General features: G+C 39.6%; 1 protein-coding gene across 5 annotated transcripts in view; it reads right to left on the bottom strand.

Annotated features, from left to right (window-relative positions):
- HMG20A (high mobility group 20A) overlaps positions 1–19917 on the bottom strand; it is a 77498-nt gene that overhangs the window by 56636 nt on the left and 945 nt on the right. The gene's annotated exons all lie outside the window — the stretch shown is intronic.

The following is a 19917-nucleotide window of genomic DNA, read 5'->3' as shown; positions in this document are numbered from 1 at the left end:
AACGACAGTGGGAGTTGTCATTTAGATAGGGCACTTCTTGGGATGCCTGGGTGGTTCAGCGGTTGAGCTTGTGCCTTGGGCTCAGGGTGTGATCCCGGGGTCCCAGGATCGAGTCCCATATCAGGCTCTTTGCAGCGAGCCTGCATCTCCCTCTGCCTCTGTTTCTGCCTCTCTCTCTCTGTGTCTCTCATGAATAAAGTCTTAAAAAAAAAAATGACAGGGCACTTCTCTAAGAAGTGAGTTGAATGTTAAATAGGTACATTCCATGCTGAATAACTAACTTATCAGGCCTTGAGGTGAGAAATAACTTGGTGCTTCAGAGGAAGTGAGAGAAGGCTAGGGCGGGCTGTAGAAAATGGTCAGGAGAGCAATAAAGAGGTAGGCAAGAGCTACATCCTGCAGAGACATGGGGACACATTAAAGGTTTGAGTTTTCTCCAAAGTCGGAGAACAAATCTTTGAAGAATTTTTTAAGGCACGATACATTTATGCTTTTGAAGGATTCTAACTTCTGTGTGAAGAATGGAGTGATGAATAGTAAGAATGGATCCAGAAGGACCAGTTGAGAAGCTACAGCTAGTCCACCACAGCAAGATGGTGGCTTGAAATAGCATAGTGGGGTAGAGATATAGCAGAGTGATTCAAGATGTATTCAGGAAGCAGGACTGATAGAATCTGGTAGTGGTCTGGGTGAGTGTGTGTGTATGCCTATGCCATGTGACATGTGTAAGGTAATGAGAGGTCTCTAGAGTAATTAAAGATGTCTAATTAGGAAGTTAGTAAATATTTATAGAGGTCACAAAGCCCGAAGATGATGGGGAAATAGGGAAAGAGCAACAGCTTAAGATTGAATATGTTCATTAAGATGCCTGTGAGACAAATATCAAGTTGGAAGCTGAACACCAGACCCTAGAGCTCAGAAGTCTGGGCTGGTGATAGGAATTTAGGAATTTTTAGCACATATGGTGGCTGGTATTTTAAGTCAAGAATGTAAGAGATATCCTGGGGAGAGATGGGAGAGTAAGGAAAGAGGATTGAGTCCTGAGGAATTCAATAGATGAACAGGAGTTTGCAAACCCTAAGAATCTTATGATACTAAGAAGACGTGAACAGAGGCCGCCAGAAAAGCAGGAGTGAGTGGTGTCAAAGGGTATTTGAAGAAACAAACCCAAATGTTGCTGAGAGATTAAACGAGAATGTGAAAGATGTCCATTTTTTGGCAACATGGAAGTTATCAGTTGATCTGGCAAGATGCTTCTGATGGAGTGGTGGTTGTAGATAAGCATATCATCGACATGGTTTGTGGCAGGGGGTATCTAGAAAAATAGCCTTTAAAGTAATTTGGAGGAGGTTCAGTAAACTGAATTAGAAAAAAATATATACAAATTATAAGTCCGTAGCTTGTGAAAAAGTATGACTTTCTCCCTTCCATTCACTATCCCCATGAAAGTCACTAGTGTGATTTCTCACATCATAAATTTGTTTTGCTTGTTTTCAAACTTTATCCATATACTACATACTCACTGGTGTCTGGCTTCTTTTGCTCAGTATTATGCTTGATGATCATCCATATTGTTATTAGAATTTACTCACCCTTTCTACTTTGATGGATGTTAAGGCTACTAATAATTCTACTATGAATACTCTTGTTCTTTCTTATCTTTTGGTGAATATATGTATAGATTTCTGTGGGCCGTACACCCCAGAATAGCTAGGTTAGAGGGTATACACGTTCGCTTTTAGAATATACAGCCAAACTGATTTTCAAAATACTTTTAACGATTTGCATACACACCTACCAGTAGCAAGTTTTCAGTTGTTCCACGACAACATACTTGATATTGTCCGTCTTTTAAAATCTCAGTTATTTCTTAGGGTGTGTAGTGCTATCTCACTGTGGTTTTGATTTGAATTTATTTTTTTTTAAACTATTTTTTTTATATTATTTATTTATGATAGTCATACAGAGAGAGAGAGGCAGAGACAAGGCAGAGACACAGGCAGAGGGAGAAGCAGGCTCCATGCACTGGGAGCCTGACGTGGGATTCGATCCCGGGTCTCCAGGATCGCGCCCTGGGCCAAAGGCAGGCACCAAACCGCTGCGCCACCCAGGGATCCCTGATTTGAATTTATTCAAGGACTAACGATAATTAGATACATATGTCTTTGGATGAACATAAGTTCTTAATTTTAATAAAAGTCCAATTTAGCAATCTTCTTCCTTTTTGGATCCTCACCTTTTCCAATTGAAGGTGTCTTTTCCGTAAAGTTTTATCTTTAACATTTAGATCTATGATCCAACTGGAAGTGATTCTTATGAGGTAGGGATCAAGACTCATTTTTTTCCTCTTCTCATGACCTAGCGCTATTTACTGAAAAATCTGTTCTTTCTCTACTATGCTGCAGTACCTTTGCTGTTGTAAATCAATTAAACACATATGTGTTAGACTGTTTCTGGGCTCTTTATTCTGTTCCATATATCCATTTATCTATCCTTGTGTGAATATGACACTAATTACTGCAGCTTTTTAATAGATCCTGCTACCTGGCAATGAAAGTCCTCCAGTTTTGTTAAGATTGTCTTGACTACTCTTGGTCCTTTTCATGTTCATGTGGATGTTAAAACTAATTTGACATTTTATTAGGATTCTATTTAATCTACAGACCAATTTGGGAGGAAGTCAACCTTCATAGTATTGAGTTTCCTAATCTGACTATAGATTATTAGCTCTTAATTTCTGTCAGTTTTCTTGCGAGACTTGTGTGATTTTTTTGGATTCCATTATAAATGGTATTGTTTTCATAAATTTCATTTTCTAACTTATGGTTGCTTTATACAAATTAATTTTGCATTTTGACCTTGCATAGAGGGAGAAGCAGATTCCCTGCTGAGCAGGGAGCCCAATGTGGGGGCTCAGTCCCAGGACCCTGTGATCATGACCTGGGCCAAAGGCAGCTGCTAAAACTCACTGAGCCACCCAGGCATCCCTCACATATTATTTTATTTCATTTTTTTCAAAAGACTCTTTAGGTAAAGATGATTGGCATTATAATCTCATTTTATACGTGGAGAAGTTTGAGAGTCAGGATTTGGCCAAGCTAATAGAACCAAATTCCTATGGGATCCCTGGGTGGCGCAGCGGTTTAGCACCTGCCTTTGGCCCAGGGTGCGATCCTGGAGACCCGGGATCGAATCCCATGTCGGGCTCCCGGTGCATGGAGCCTGCTTCTCCCTCTGCCTGTGTCTCTCTCTGTGTGACTATCATAAATAAATAAAAATTAAAAAAAAAAAAAAAAAAAAAGAACCAAATTCCTAGATTTGGCTAATGTCTTAGAGTGGCAGCCTGGAGGAGAATCTGGTGGCTGACTCTTGATCTTTAGTCTTGTTAAATTCATTTATTAATTCTAATAATTTATAGATTCTTTTAGATGTTTTACATTCCCAAATAATACATTTATGTTAATCAACGAGACTGGCCTGTAAATATCTTCTCTCAAAATGTGATGGTTGGGTTTTGGCATCAAGGCTCTGCTCATTTCAGAAATTCTATGGAAGAACTGGAGTTAAGATTAGGGCTACTTCTTTAAACGCTGTAAGAATTCACCAGTGGGTGCTTGGGTGGCTTGGTTGGTTAAGCATCTGCCTTTGGCTCAGGTCATGACCCCATTTGGAATTCCAAATGATTTCCCAGGCTCTAGGGGTCCTGGGAAAGAGCACCACGTCGAGCTCCCTGCTTAGCAGGGAGTATGCTTCTTCTTTTTTTAAATAAATAAATAAATATAATCTTAAAAAAAAAAAAAGAAAAAAAAAGATTCATCAATCAGGTCATCTAGGTATGTTGTTTTTGGTGACAACATTTAAATAATGGATTCAATGTCTCTTAACAGGTAAAAGTGGTATTTAAAAATTCTGTTACTTCATATGCCAATATTGGTAAAGTATGTTTTCCATTTCACCTGAAATTTAAGATTTGCTTGCATAAAGTTGTTCATAATATTTTCTTAACATTTTAACATCTGTAGAATCTGTGGAGAAATGTCTTCTTTTCATTCCTAGTATTGTGTTCTCTTTTATCCTGATCTGTATTGCTAGAGGTTTACGCATCTTACTGATTTTTTCAAAGAATGAACTTCTGGATTTGTTGATATTTCCAATTGTACATTTGGCTTCAATTTCACTAATTCTTATTTTATAATTTCCTTTCTTCTACTTACTTTGGGTTTGCTGTTCTCCTAATTTCTTGAGATGGATATTTATAATTGATTTCTGACTTTTTTCTTTTCTAATATATTTATAGCTATAAATTTCCCGTCATATATAGCTTTAGTAGGTTCACATATACTTTATTTATTTATAAAGATTTTATTTATTTATTCATGAAAGACACAGAGAGAGAGAGGCAGAGACACGCAGAGGGAGAAGCAGGCTCCATGCAGGGAGCCTGACGTGGGACTCGATCCTGGGACTCCAGGATCATACCCTGGGCCAAAGGCAGGTGCTAAATCATTGTGCCACCCAGGGATCCCTCCACATATATTTTATTTTATTTCACATATATTTTAATATATTGTACTTTCATTATCATTCTGTTGCAAATGTGTTCTAATTCCATAGTGCTTTCTTTCTGATCCAATGGGTTATTTGGAAATGTATTTTGGGAGGAGTTTGCTAGGTACTCTTTTATAATCCATTTCTTACTTAACTCTATTATGGTCAGATAAACATATCCTGTATTAAATTTGTTAAGACTTTCTCTGTGGCCCATCATATGATCCATTTTGGTAAAGGGTCCTTGTGAACTTGAAAAAACATTTTTGAAGCTGTATTACTAGATACATACAAACTTACAGTTCTTACATTTTCCTGATAGAATGATCATTTGGGGGTGTCTGGCTGGCTCAGTCAGTGGAATGTGACTTTTGATCTTTGGGTTGTGGATTTGAACCCCATATTGGGTGTAGATTACTTAAAAAAAAAGAAAATCTTAAAAAAAATTACCCTTTTAGAATTACGAAATATTCTTATTTCTAGTTATTCTTCTTGTATTGAAGTCTACTGCGTATTGCTATTAATATAATACATATTTTTGTTTAGTGTTTGAATGATATTTTCCATTCATATATTTTCAATCTTTCTGAGTCTTTACATTTATGTTGCATTTTTCATAACCAGTATGTAGTTAGACTAAAAACAATCTGACATTTACTGTCTCTTAAGCGGTCCTTAAGTAAAATTTGGTTTTTACCTATTATGTTATTGTTTTTATATGTCTCGTCTGTTATATGTCTTTCTCTTTTCTTTCCTTCTTTTGGATTAATCTAGTGGTTTTTCATTCAGTTTTTCTCCTAGCTATACATTCACTTACTGTTCTTTTATTGGTTACATTGGAGATTACAACATATATCATTGACTTTAGTCTAATAAAACATTAGTAATTCTACTTCCCACACAATGCTAAGAGCTTAGTATATTTTATTTTCATTTACACTGATTCCACCTTTTGTGCTACAATTATCATACATTTTGATTTTGCATATATATTTAAAACCCCAAAAGACATTATTGTTGTTTTTATATAGTTAATATAGCTGTATCTGTGTTTTTATCCTTTGTGTTGCTCTTCATTTCTTTCTTGAACCTTCAAGTTTCCATCTAGGACCATTTTTCTTCTGCTTGAAAAATTACCTGTAGGTGTTTCTGCTTTTTTCTTTTAATGAGGGTCTGTATGCACTATGTTGTTTTAGTTATTTTTTTGGTAATCTCTTTACACCTCATGTACTTCAGAACATTTTCATTGGGAATTGAATTTTAGATTGACAGTTATTTTCTTTAAGGACTTTAAATATTATATTCCATTAAAAAAAAGATTTTATTTATTTATTCATGAGAGACACACACAGAGAGAGGCAGAGACACAAGGAGAGGGATTAGCAGGCTCCATGCAAGGAGCCAGAGGTGCAACTTGATCCCAGGTCTCCAGGACCACACTCTGGGTGAAGGCAGAAGTGAACAATGGAACAATGGAACAATATTCCTTTGTTTTTTGACCTCCATTATTTCTGTTGAGAAGTCAGATGTCAAAAAAATAAATAAATAAAAAAAAATAAATTTAAAAAAACTAAAAAAAAAAAGAGAGAAGTCAGATGTCAGCCTTATTGTTTCTTTGAATATGAAGGGTCTTTAATTCTCCGGCTAATTTTAGCAGTTTTACTACAAAGTGCCTAAGTTTGGTATTCCTTGTATGTATGTATGTATTCATTCATTCCTTGCATTTAGTCTGCTTGGGGTTTATAATACTTCTGAAATCCATGGCTTGATGTCTTTCGTCTGTCTTGGAAAATTCTGTCATTATGTCAAAAGTTTAGCGACGCTACTCCATGGTATTGCTGCCTTGGTGCCCATTTTGTTTGGTCAAGCAGTCCAGGCGGGTGAGGGGAGCTTAAACTGACATTCACCCTTCATCAAAGCAGATACCTTAGATAAGAGCCTGCAGAGTCACACATAATTTAAGTCACACTTAAATTAAGTTCCTGGTATGACTTCCCCAACAGCCTTTGTGATAACAGTCTCTCCTGCCTCACAGGACCTTCCCCTTGTGTATTGCCTAGGTTAAGATCCCCTTGGAGCTTACCAAATTCTGTTCTTTTGGTTTCAACTGACCAGTCAAGTCTTAGCCTAGGAACTGCAAAGCACTCCACCCATGGAGCCTCATAAACGCATATGCCCTAGGTCCTGTGGCTCTCTTTATCTGCACCCTGCCTTGATCTTCCTGTATGGTCCCTCAAGGTGTACAAGGTGTACTTCCTCTAGGACCTGTGAGAAATAAATTTTTCTATTTTTCTTTCAATTTTTCTATTTCAATTTCCTTATAGTCTTTTATTGATGTGCTTCACCACTTGACCCCCAGAGCTCTACCTACCAAAGGTTAACAATGAGTCATAACACATTATCACTTCAAACATTGCTTCCTCTAACTTCCTCTCTTCTTTTCTGGAACTCCAGTAACAAACGTATCAGACTTTTTCATCATTTCCCGTTTTCATATTGCTGCTATAGCAAATTACCACAAAACTATTAGCTTAGAGTAACACAAATTTATTTTCTTATAGTCTGAATACTAGAAGTCTAAAATGGTTCCAAAGAGTTAGATTCATTTGGAGGCTCTAGGGGAGAATCCATTTTCTTGCCTTTTCCAGCTTCTAGGTGCTGCCTCCATTACCTGGTTTACGGCCCCTTCCTCCATCTTCAAGGCCAAGAGTGTAGCATCTTCTCTTCTCTCTCACCTGCTTCTGTATATCTTTTTTCTATATCTCTTATCTTCTTGCCTCCTACTTAAGACCCTTCTGATTACACAGGACATATACAGAGAATCCAGGATAATCTTACCTCAAGATTCCTAATTTAGTTCTTTTTTGCTATGTGGGGTAATGCATGCGCAGGTTCTGGGATTAGGATATGGACATCTTTCAGGGGCCATTATTCAGCCTTCCACATTTCTTTTATACTTTTTATTATATTTTCACCTTTTTTTTTTCCATGCTTCAATCAGATATTCTCTAAGGCTCTATCTTCCAATTCACCTCTTCTGGCTTGTTAAATCCTATTAATAGTTCTTAGTTTCAATCATTTTATTTTTTGGTTTCTAGAACTTCCAAATGATTTTTAAATAAATTGTACTTCTCTAGTGACATTTGCCACTCTAGCATCTATTTTTAAAAACATATTAGTCACAGGGATGCCTGGGTGGCTCAGTGGTTGAGTGTCTACCTTTGGCTCAGGGGGTGATCCTGGGTCTGGGGATCAAGTCCTGCATCGGGCTCCCTGAGAGGAAACTGCTTCTCCTTCTGCCTGTGTCTCTGCCTCTCTCTGTGTCTCTCATGAATGTATAAATATCTTTAAAAAACCCAAACAAACATATTAGTCACAGTCTGTGTCCGATAACTCCAATATCTGTATTACTTTATCTGTTCCCATTATCTACATTTTCTCTCAATTCTATTATTTTCATATGTCTGGTAATATTTGGTAGCAAGGTAGATCTGATACATGAAAAATTATAGAAGCTTTGGATGATACTACTTCCTTCAAAGAGAAATCACTCTCTTCTCTGGAATGAAACAATAGATCATCTTATTTAAAATTTTTTAAAGATTTTATTTATTTATTCATGAGAGAGAGAGAGAGAGAGAGAGAAGCAGGCAGGCAGAGACACAGGCAGAGGGAGAAGCACGCTCCATGCAGGGAGCCCGACATGGGACTCGATCCCAGGGTCCCCAGGACCAGGCTCTGGGCTGAAGGTGGCGCTAAACCGTGGAGCCACTGGGGCTGCCCCAGATCATCTTATTTTAATCAGAAACGGAGCTGATTTGAAGTTAGGTGGTAATTTTTGTAAGGCTCTCTGTCTCTAGGTTGCATCCAATCCCACTTGAAAGTCTGGGATATTTATTGGTCTTTTCCTCCTTGGAGGGACCTGAATTTTATTTTATCTTTTGCTTCTTAACATCATGAGATAGACAAAAATTTCACTCTGCTTTTCAGGGGTTTTCTGCTTAGCTTCTTAGCCTTTGACTTTGTGCAGCAAATACCTTGAGGGACAAATAAATTTAAAAAATAATTTCTTGGTGCCTAACCTTCTCTTTTAGGATTTTGGCTCCTAAGCACTGGCCACCTGGGGAATCCCTAAACCCCAATTTTTAAAAAAAGATTTTATTTATTTATTCATGAGAGACACAGAAAGAGAGAGAGAGGCAGAGTCACAGGCAGAGGGAGAAGCAGGCTCCATGCAGGGAGCCCCATGTGGGACTCAATCCTGGGACCCCAGGATCATGCCCTGGGCCAAAGGCAGGCGCTCAACCGCTGAGCCTCCAAGGCGTCCCTAAACCCCAATTTTTATGTACCAACTCTACACTGGCTCCTCTGCTTCTAGCAGAAATCCTCTGCTAAGTTCTGTAACTTCTTCTATTGTCCTATGAATTAAGCAAATTCCTAGAGGGGAAAGGAGAAGCATAGAACATAAGCCCACTTCTTTAAAGTTGCCTGGGCTCCATAATTTTGGTTTCTTAAGTTCTGGCTCCCTCAGTATGTCTCTGATACCCTCAGAATTCTTTTCTTTTTCTTCTTCTTCTTCTTCTTCTTTTTTTTTTTTTGATATTATCTGCCTTTTCATGTTATTCACAGCAAAAGTATTAGTCTGCAGCAATCTATTCCTTCAGAGCCAGAAGTGGAAGTGATACCAGAGTTCTCAATCAAAACTCTACTACTTATAAACTATGTGACTTTGGCAAATTACTTAACCTAGATATTTAAACATTCTGAGCTTCAATTTTCATTTATGTGAAATGAAACTACTATCTTATAAAGTTATAAGGGTGTGAAGATGAAATGCATTTCTAAAATGTCTAGTAACAAAAACACTTAATGAAGGCTTACTATGTGACAGGCACTTTATATGGATTTAATGATTTAAGGGAGATATGGTTTTTATCTCCCATTTCCTTTCCAACGTCACATACTGGTAAGTGATGGAGCTAGGATTTGACTCTAGAGCACTTTTCTTACCAACTACTCAATACCACTTCTATTCCTTTCGTATTGTATCTGAAACCAGTTAAATGCTCAATAAATGTCAGTTATTATTACACAGAGAATACAAATCCTTCAGAAATATACACTAATCACATCAGTTTTTCTCTTCTTCCATTTATTTTTCCTTTTTTGAAAAAACATTCTTTTTTTTAACATTGTTTTATTTATTTTTAAAAGATTTTATTTATTTATTCATGAGAGACGGAGAAAGAGAGAGAGAGGCAGAGACACAGGCAGAGGGAGAAGCAGGCTCCATGCAGGGAGCCCAACATGGGACTTGATCCTGGGACCCAGGGGGTCACACCCTGGGCTGAAGGTGGCGCTAAACCACTGAGCCACCGGGGCTGCCCTGAAAAACATTCTTAAAACATCTTTCTAAAATTTTAAAAGAAGCTATTGTGAAAAGTGTCTAATAGCCTACTGAATGGGGAAGTAATAATTTGCTTAACCCTTACTTTATTGTTGGATATTTATATTTTTTAGACAGTATATATCAATACTATTAATATTTTGTGCCTTTAACTACTTTCCTTATTTGAAGTATTTTCTTAGAATAAAATCCTAGCACTGCAATTACCAGCTCAAGACTACGAATACTTTATTATTCTGATATAACAGAATTTTGCTGATATAACAGCTATCTTGTTTCCCCAAAGAATTGTGGTAATTGGGATGCTACCAGGAACAAATGAAGGGTTTGTGTTAGAATTGGAATTAAAGCTATGGAGTATAGAAATGAAAGAAATGTAGAGATGGGAAAGAGAAGATACATATTCTGAGGCTAAGAAAGAATGGAGTACCTGGATACTAATTCCTGTTAAAGAGGGTTATTAGTTTCACTTAAAGGACTAGGAATGGAAAAAGGACTGGGCTGTGTTGAAAATTCAAATGCTTCAATATAAATATACATACATATACATCATAATCTGGGCAGCCCGGGTGGTGCAGTGGTTAAGCGCCTGCCTTTGGCCTAGGGCAGGATCCTGGAGTCCCAGGATCAAGTCCCACATCGGGCTTCCTGCATGGAGCCTGCCTCTCTCTCTGCCTGTGCCTCTGCCTCTCTCTCTCTCTCCCTCTGACTCTCATAAATAAATACAAATCTTAAAAAAAAATACACATCATAATTGCTTATGAATAATGTTTCTGTGATAAAGTTTCAAAAGATATGCGTTTCCCACCCTCATCAATGCAATGTTGGATACAGATAAATATTATTTAGTTGTAATTTACAGATTGGCTATCTGATATACCTAGGTTTAACTTGCTCTTTAGTATTGCTTATTCTAACCTAACATTCTAACATTTAGTAAGCTGGTGTGTGGATCTTTATTACTGCTGCTTGAAGATACCAAAGAAATAATCTCTCTTGAGGATAACATATTAAATTATAAAAAATTATGCATATAAATGACAAAATAACCCCACATGTTACTGTTTTCTCTTTTAGCCAATTTAGTAAACCATACTGGGAAGCAGGCGGCCTGTGTTCTAGCACCTGTTGTGTTATTTGCTTGGTGCATAATTTTGGGCCTTCATCATCTTACCTATATATTGGGATTGTATTTTATCTAACTATAAGCCAGTATTGGAACATGACATCTCTTGTTTAATATTTCTAATCTTGAGGTGCCTGGGTGGCTCAGTTTAGTGTCTGCCTTCAGCTTGGGTCTTGATCCCAGGATCCTGGGATGGAGCCCCACATCAGGCTGGCTCCCTGCTCATGGGCAGTCTGCTTCTTCCTCTCCTTCTGCCCCTTTCGCCGCTCATTCTCCCTCTCTCTTAAATAATAAAATCTTTTGAAAAAAAAATATTCCTAATCTTAAATATATTTAGCGAGTATATGATACTTGAATAAAAGCGGAAGAATTTTTATTTTGCTAATGCCTACTACGATTTGAGTATCTTTTTAAAAAAAATTTGATCATCTTATTAACCTCATTACCAGGTTAGATGTGAAGTTATTATTTTAAAAGTTACTTTATGGGATTCTCTTAGGGCCATTTTTCTGCTCCTTTGACCATCAGATGAATCTCAATGTATATACTCAATGGCAGTTGCTTTTCTATCACTGCCTTCCTCTTTCTCCTTTGCTCCTATTATAGCTTTTGGGACAGTATGTACCTGCTCATCAGGGATAAACAGAAAGGGCCCTGAAATGTAGGCTTAAAGAGAGACCTTCCTCTCTTTGTCTATGCACTGTAACCTCCCTAAGAAAAACAATATGAAACAAACAAAAAACTTCTCCGATTCATTATATGCATAGATAAGTGCCTGACTATCTTAAGTGCCATTTCTCTTCCAGCTTCTGTTAGCCTCTAGAAAATTTTAGTAGTGATAATGAAGGATTATGGAGTATGAGAATGATAACTTGCCTGAGAGGCATTCAAATGCTGTCCGTATCACTTATTGGTTAAGTGATTTTGGCAAGTGACCTAAGCTCTCTAAGTCTCAATTTTTTCATAGGTAAAATGAAGTTAGTCAATACCCACAACATCCAATTATTAAAATTAAGTTAGTCAAATGGTATTTGGCATTATGGCTAACTTTGGTTTGAATACGAATATTTAGAAAATAAGGAGAGTGCCATTAAATAAAGTAGTTTTTAAGTTGATTCAAATTAGAAGCTGGTTTGGTTTCTAGGTTCCTAAAAAAATCCAAATCCTTTAAAGAATCCGTTCTAGATGGGGGAGCAAATATAAAGGCTTTTAATTCTTTCATGCTCCAACAGATGCCAGTTCCATGGTATAGAAAGTGGTGTATTAAAAGCAACAGCCAAAATGAAGAATAATTTTGTATCTTTTCCATTAGACAAAAAATTGCTGGTGAAATTATGGGGAATACAACACACTCATACACTGCTGGTGGCACCCAAAATTAGTACAACCTTTCAGAGAAATAATACAGTATTGTATCGAGAACTATAAGATGTCCAAACTCTTAGAACCAATAATCTCAAAAGACTTTATTGTAAGACAAAAATTCAAATAAAGATAACAGCTACAGTTTTACTTAACAATGCCTGGCACATAAAAGGTACTCAAATACATCTTCAAATGAATACCTTTATTTGCATTGACCTCTTCAAATCACTGCCCTTGGTTCCCTCTCATTTAAGATTTTCTGATTTCATCATCTCAGTATAATTTTAGAATCAAATTCTTGTAACTTTGTCTAGTCTCTGTTCTCCAACCTTTTCCATTAACTTCACTGTTGATTGCTATCAACAATTGCTACCCCCTTAACTTCTGATACTTTTATCCTCTAAATTCAGTTGACCTTCACAAGGAAACCAAGTTGATGATACCACATCCTTGACCAAATCAAAAAGAAATCTGATGCTTCCTTCAAAATCCTAGTATGTTTTTCTCCTTTGTCAACACCTTTCTAGTCTAATCAACTGCCTCACTGCCTGCTTTATTTAAGACACAAGATAACCAGAAACCTTCACACCCATCCTCACCATATGCTTAGTCTTGTACCTAGCCACTTATATTTCCCTCTAGGATCTGAGGAAAAATTATCACCTCCTTGCTTCCATACTCTTGCTTCTTTCTTCCAGTTCCATCCAAAATCCAAATTCTTCAGATTTAAGTATCTCCTTTTCTAAAAAAATATTTTATTTATTTATTCATGAGGGACACAGAGAGAGAGGCAGAGACACAGGCAGAGGGAGAAGCAGGCTCCATGCAGGGAGCCCCATGTGGAACTTGATTCTGGGTCCTCAGGATCACACCCTGAACCGAAGGCCGATGCTTAACTGCTGAGCCACCCAGGCGTCCCTCCTTCTTTTTTAAAGATATAATTCATATACCTCTTCAGTGTACAATTTCAGTGGTTTTTAATATGTTGGTTATACGAGGTGTTTTAGTATCAAGGTTGTACAACCATCACCATTATCTAATTCCAGAACATTTTCATTACTCCCAGAAGAAACTCCATACCCGTTAGCAGTCACTCCCCATCCCCCACCTCCAACCCTTGCCAACCTCTAATATACTTTGTCTCTATGGACATCTCATATAAATGAAATCATACATTATATGGCTTTCTGTGTCTGGCTTCTTTCACTTGAGTGTAATATCCTCCAAGTTCATCCATGACATAGTATGTATCACTACTTCATTCCCTTTTATTGAAGAATAATATTTCTTTGTATGGCTATACCTCCATTTATCAATTGATGAATATTTTGGTTTGTTTCTATTTTTTGACTCTTATGAGTAATGCTGTTATGAACAATATGCAATATGAACACTTGCATAAAAGTTTTTGTGTGAATATATTTTCAATTTTCTCGGGTATGCAAACTATGAATGGAAATGCAAGTTAAGTACCTCTTGATATCCAAATCTATTGTTTCTGAGTTCAGATAGCTTGGGTTATCTCTCACAATGCAAACAATTCTATACTGACCTCTCCACTGCACCTTCAAACACCTGAAGTCTTCAGTCTACACATATTAATTTTAACTTCTTTTCAATTAAATTGAGGACAGGGATTAATTCTTATAGTTTGATCATACAGTAGTTATTTAATATATGCTCATTGCTACACTGACACCCTGAGATGCTCACAAATGTGAGAATAAGGAGCTATTCATTCCTTCATTTGGCAGATATTTGAGTTGTACACCATCACTGTGTTTAATGTTGGGTATAAATAGTGCACAAAAGTTACGAAGTTCCATCATACCCCAAGTGCCAATTCAACTCCACAATATGCACTGGATACTTGTGAATAGCACTGTGCCACGTATTTCAGCAGACACGGACAGGAATAAGATAAAATGCAGCCTTTTATGGCAGCAGATAAGCTCTACATTAAAAAAAAAAAAAGCGGGATCCCTGGGTGGCTCAGCGGTTGGGCGTCTGCCTTTGGCTCCAGGCGTGATCCTGGAGTCTCGGGATCGAGTCCCACATCGGGATCCCTGCAAGGAGCCTGCTTCTCCCTCTGCCTGTGTCTCTGCCTCTGCGTGTCTCTCATGAATAAATTAAAAAAAAAAAAAAAAGCAATGACAAAAGCCAACAACAGCAGCAGCACTGGGTATCAAACGGCATAGGGAAAGTACAAAAGGCCCTGGAGGGTCAATGAGCAGAGCATATATGCTTGAAAGAGTGGAGAGGGACAGACATCAGAAAATACTTCCCAAAGTACTGAAAATGATAGGGCCTCCAAGATGATGGCATTTTGATAGATAGGGATTCCTAGGAAAAGAGAAAGTGTTTCAGGAGAAGAATAGCAAGAACAATGATTGTAAGGCTGGGTACACTACAGAATTTTTTAAAGAGACCAATCCAGTTAGGAATGTGTAGATGGGTAATGAGTGAAGGCTCTTGAATGTTAGGCTTAGTGACTAAATAGGTTGAGAATGAAGTGCCTGGGTGGCTCAGTTGGTTAAGCATCTGCGTTCAGCTCAGGTTCTGGCCCAGGGTCCTGGGTTCAAGCCCCATATCTAGCTACCTACCCAGGGGGTTGCCTGCTTCTCCCTCTCCCTCTGTAGCTCCCTCTGCTTGTTCTCACTCTCTCTCTCAAATAAACAAATAAAATATATATATAAAAAAAGTAGGTTTAGAAGAATCATTTGAAAGTCTTTCTACAATTCAAATTACTTTAGTGATTCCCTAATCTTTTCTTGAAATTTTTCTATTATGTATATTTTCTAAAGTGATCATGGAAATTAGAGATTTCTCCTTTCCACAAGGAATAAAAAGTAAAATCTGGATTGCTAAACAAGCTGCTGGGGGAAGGCATAATTTCAAAAATTCTAGCACTGCATCTCCATACTTTTGAGGACATGTAAGGTTTAAAACACACACACAGGCAAATCCTAATAGCCAAAATAGCAGAAGAGACTGGGAATAAAGTAATTACATTCATTAAGCTCCTAACTCTAGGCATTGTGCCAGGTGATTTACACAGACTATCCTCAGTCCACCAAACAACCCTATTTAGGTATGGCAACTGAGGCTCAGAGAGATCAAATAAATTGTTCAAGGTAACCAAGCTAGTAAGCTCAGCTAGTAAAAGGTGGACATCAGTTTTGGAACTAGGCCTCTCTGATCCCCTATTTTCTGTATTGCTCACTTTTGTTTTTACTACATAAAGGAGGCCAGAATGATAATAAGTTCATGATGCATGCGCCAAAAAAAAAAGCACTAAATACTTAACAAAGGAGCTTTAATGGTCTGGAGAAAAATTACACTGAAATATTCAAAACTGGGTTTAGAATGGCTTAGAGATCAAGATCAAGAGAGATGAAGTTTAGGGCTGCTCTCAATTCAGTACGAACAATGATTATACGATAGATCTTATTTAGGGATACCAAGGGAGCACTATTCCACTTTTTATTTGGAGACTAGAGAGTAAATTCCAAGAGAATGTGGTTATTTGTCTGTATTCACTGACACATCACAAGTTCCCAGAATAGGGTCTATCCCACAGTAAGCACTCAATAAACTTTTGCTGACATAATGAAAAGTCACGTAAGGGGTGTTTTCATTTGAATCCTCTTGAAGTTCTTGAAATAAAGACAGCAGAAAAAAAAAGAAAAAACAGCAGAGTAGTAAGTTTAAAAACCATTCAAGTAGTTAGGATACTTTCTTCAACATTCAACCCCATGGCCAAAACAAACTACCAAAATAACAAACATACAAAAAGGTAATTGGTGGACACTGGGGGCCGGATGTGTGTGTGTGTGTGTACTCAGATCATTAAGCATCTGCCTTTGACTCAGGTCACGATCTCAGGATCCTAGGGTTGAGCCCCGCCCCCCACCCTCCTCAGTGGGGAGTATGCTTCTCCCTCTGCCCCTCTCTCTGCTCCTGCTCTCTCTCAAATGAATAAATAAAATCTTAAAAAAAAAGAGAGAGAGAGATGGACAAAAGAAATTAAAAGACACTTTTGCACTTAATATAGTACCTAGCAGGATGCCTGAGTGGCTCAGTGGTTGAGTATCTGCCTTTGGCTCAGGGCGTGATCCTGGAGTCCCACATCAGGCTCCCTGCGGGGAGCCTGCTTCTCCCTCTGCCTATGTCTCTGCCTCTCTCTCTGTGTCTCTCAAGAATAAACAAAATCTTAAAAAAAAAAATAGTACCTAGCACTCTAGATAATCAAATTTCAGTGAAATGGAATCCAGAATTTTAACTTATTATTTTAATACTTTGAACTTTTGTGAGCAGTATAACCAATGGCTGTTTCTGGAAAAGAAAATGGTTTCTTTGGAAAAGAAAAACCTAATCTGAGTACCCTAAAAGTACTGACAATTTCTTGCTTATAGATAGTAAGAAATGGAATGAAAATCTCAAAATCATTAACTCTAAGGAGTAGTGGAGTTCACTTCCCTAAGTCTTTTTCTAATTTGTAAAAAAATTTTAAATTATTTACTTGAGAGAGAGCAGGAGCAGGAAGAGGGGCAGAAAGAGAGGGGCCAGGAGGGCAGAGAATCACAGTCCTCACAAGGCAGGGAGCCTGACTGCGGCTCCATCATGACCCAAGCCAAAGGCAGACATTTAACAGACTGAGCCACCCAGGCTGCCCTATTTTTCTAATTTTGATTCTATTAAAACATACAAAGAAAACTGCAACAGAGAGCACAGAGGGAAAAAAAAAATCTTTGGAAGATAACAAGCCTTTCTAAAGAAACACTTTTTAAAGATTTAAAGAAAATAAAAGCCAGGCTCCATGGACTTGCTCTCTGTTTTTCACAGGCTTTTCTAATATTTCTTCTTTGATGGGACCAATGAAAAACTGCCACTTGTCACAAAATGTCTTCTTTCAGATATGTGGTGTATATATTACTTTCTTTAGAACAGACAGTTCTGCAAGCTGCTTGTCTTTCAGCTGCAGCAAATTTTCTTCTGTTATACTGCAATTCTTCCATGGAATAGCATAAAGACCCAATTAAAAAAACTCCTTTGCTCTCTAGTTTCCTAAAGGCAATACTACTGTATCTCAATCAATATTTTAACTAAATTTTCTCTATCTTTTTCATTTAAAAGTTCCACGATCTTTGCTTACTGCAGTAATTCCTAATACTATAGTTTAATTTGTCAGGGTGATCGTATCACATTTTCTTTTATACTTTATTAATATGGAAGACAGTGAACACTTTCTGTCCAATCAATTAATTAATACTTGCTTGAGGCAGTCTACATGTCCCTAACCTTCAATTAGTAATAACACAGACATTATCGTGTCTTGCCTTTTCAATTACTGCAGAAATTCTGTAGTCTTTCAAAGGATAACTCACTGATTTTAGGGTCTTAGATTCCCCCCCCAATGTTTACATAAGGTTAAAACATGTATTTTTTCCCTTACTGTAATATTTAGTTTAAAACACATTTTTTCAGGGATCCCTGGGTGGCTCAGCGGTTTAGCGTCTGCCTTGGCCCAGGGCATGCGTGATCCTGGAGATCCGGGATTGAGTCCCACACTGGGTTCCTTGCAGGGAGCCTGCTTGTCCCTCTGTGTCTCTGCTTCTGTCTCTGTCTCTCTCTCTCTGCCTCTCATGAATTCAAACAAACAAAAGAATCCCACATTTTTCTAATAAGTAATAATGGCTTTTTCAAAGAACCAGAATTAAGACAATTGCAAATTCAGAGGGTAGAATAGGTAACAAATCCCAAAGGAAAAAACAAAACAAAACATGGACCTTATGCTTTTAAAAATCCTTTAAAGACCTTACAGTTTACTTGATATTCTAAAATCACTACAAAAAAATTAAAATAAAATAAAATCACTACAGTTGAGATTTCATAGGCTCCAAACGGATGGATTCCTTTAGTACAAACACACACACCTGTGATACTTGAAAGGAGAAGCCAAGAAAAATTGTTGAGTGTTTATTACCACTTTATACATCGCTTCTTATAATAAAACACTGACAACATAGAAAAAAAATATAAAGTCCTGTCTTACCCATCTTCTGTCCTCCGTGAGCCAAATGCCCTGCTTGCTTAAAACCTGAGTACCATGATCTCCGCAGCACGGTTTGCAAACAGAAAGGGCAGATACCAGGTTTTCATCGGGGCTGAAATTACTTAAATTACAAAGGTGGAGGGGGGGAATGTACCGACGCACAGCTGTCCCAGGAGCTCCGTGACAGGGACAGGTAAGAATTTTCAGGCCTGAGGAAGTGATTTTCAGCTACAAGGCGAAAGCTGCCGCCTAAAATCAACAGGTGTAGGAGCCGAAGAGCACTCGGTATGGGTTAAGGGTACACCAAAGGCTTCACCCCTGCCAGGTGAAGATGCCTCCCCACTCCGGGCCAACACGAGAGTCCTGGGGGCAGGCGTGGGGCGGGTGGAGAGGCTGGGACACTTGCCTCGGGCCAGGACACCTGCTTCGGGCTGGGACCAGGACACTTGCCTCGGGCTGGGACACCTGGCTTGGGCCGGGACACCTGCTTTGGGCCTGGACACCTGGCTCGGGCTCGGGCCGGGACACCTGGCTCAGGCTGGGACACCTGCTTCAGGCTGGGACACCAGCTTCGGGCTCAGGCTGGACACCGGGCTCAGGCTGGACACCTGGCTCCGGCTGGCTCAGGCCGGGACACCTGCCTCGGGCTCCGGCCGGACACCTGCCTCGGGCTCTGGCCGGACACCTGCCTCCCGCTGGGACACTTGCCTCAGCCTGGGATACCTGCTTTGGGCTGGGACCAGGACACTTGCCTCAGTCTGGGACACCTGGCTCGGGGTCGGGCCAGGACACCTGCCTCCGGCTGGGACACCTGCTTGGGACAGGACACCTGGCTCAGGCCGGGACACCTGGCTCCGGCCGAGACACCTGCTTCGGGCTCCGGCGGGGACACCGGCCTTGGGCTCGGGCTGGGACACCGGCCTTGGGCTCGGGCTGGGACACCTGGCTCGGGCTGGGACACCTACCTCCGGCTGGGACACCTGGCTTGGGCCAGGACATCTGGCTCGGGCTGGGACACCTGGATCCAGCTGGGACACCTGATCGGGCTCCGGCTGGGACACCTGCCTCCGGCTGGGACACCTGCTTGGGCCAGGACACCTGCCTCCGGCTGGGACACCTGGCTCGGGCCGGGACACCTGCTTCGGGCTTGGACCGGACACCTGGCTCCGACCGGGCCACCTGCTTCGGGCTTGGGCCGGACACCTGGCTCCGGCCGGGACACCTGCTTCGGGCTTGGGCCGGACACCTGGCTCGGGCCGGGACACCTGCTTCGGGCTTGGGCGGGACACCTGGCTCGGGCCGGGACACCTGCTTCGGGCTCGGGCCGGACACCTGGCTCGGGCCGGGACACCTGCTTCGGGCTCGGGCCGGGACACCTGGCTCGGGCCGGGACACCTGCTCGGGCCGGGGGCACGG

The sequence above is a fragment of the Vulpes lagopus genome, chromosome 2, assembly GCF_018345385.1.
Source record: "Vulpes lagopus strain Blue_001 chromosome 2, ASM1834538v1, whole genome shotgun sequence".
Lineage (NCBI taxonomy): Eukaryota > Metazoa > Chordata > Mammalia > Carnivora > Canidae > Vulpes > Vulpes lagopus.
This window is presented reverse-complemented; position numbering and strand designations above follow the sequence as displayed.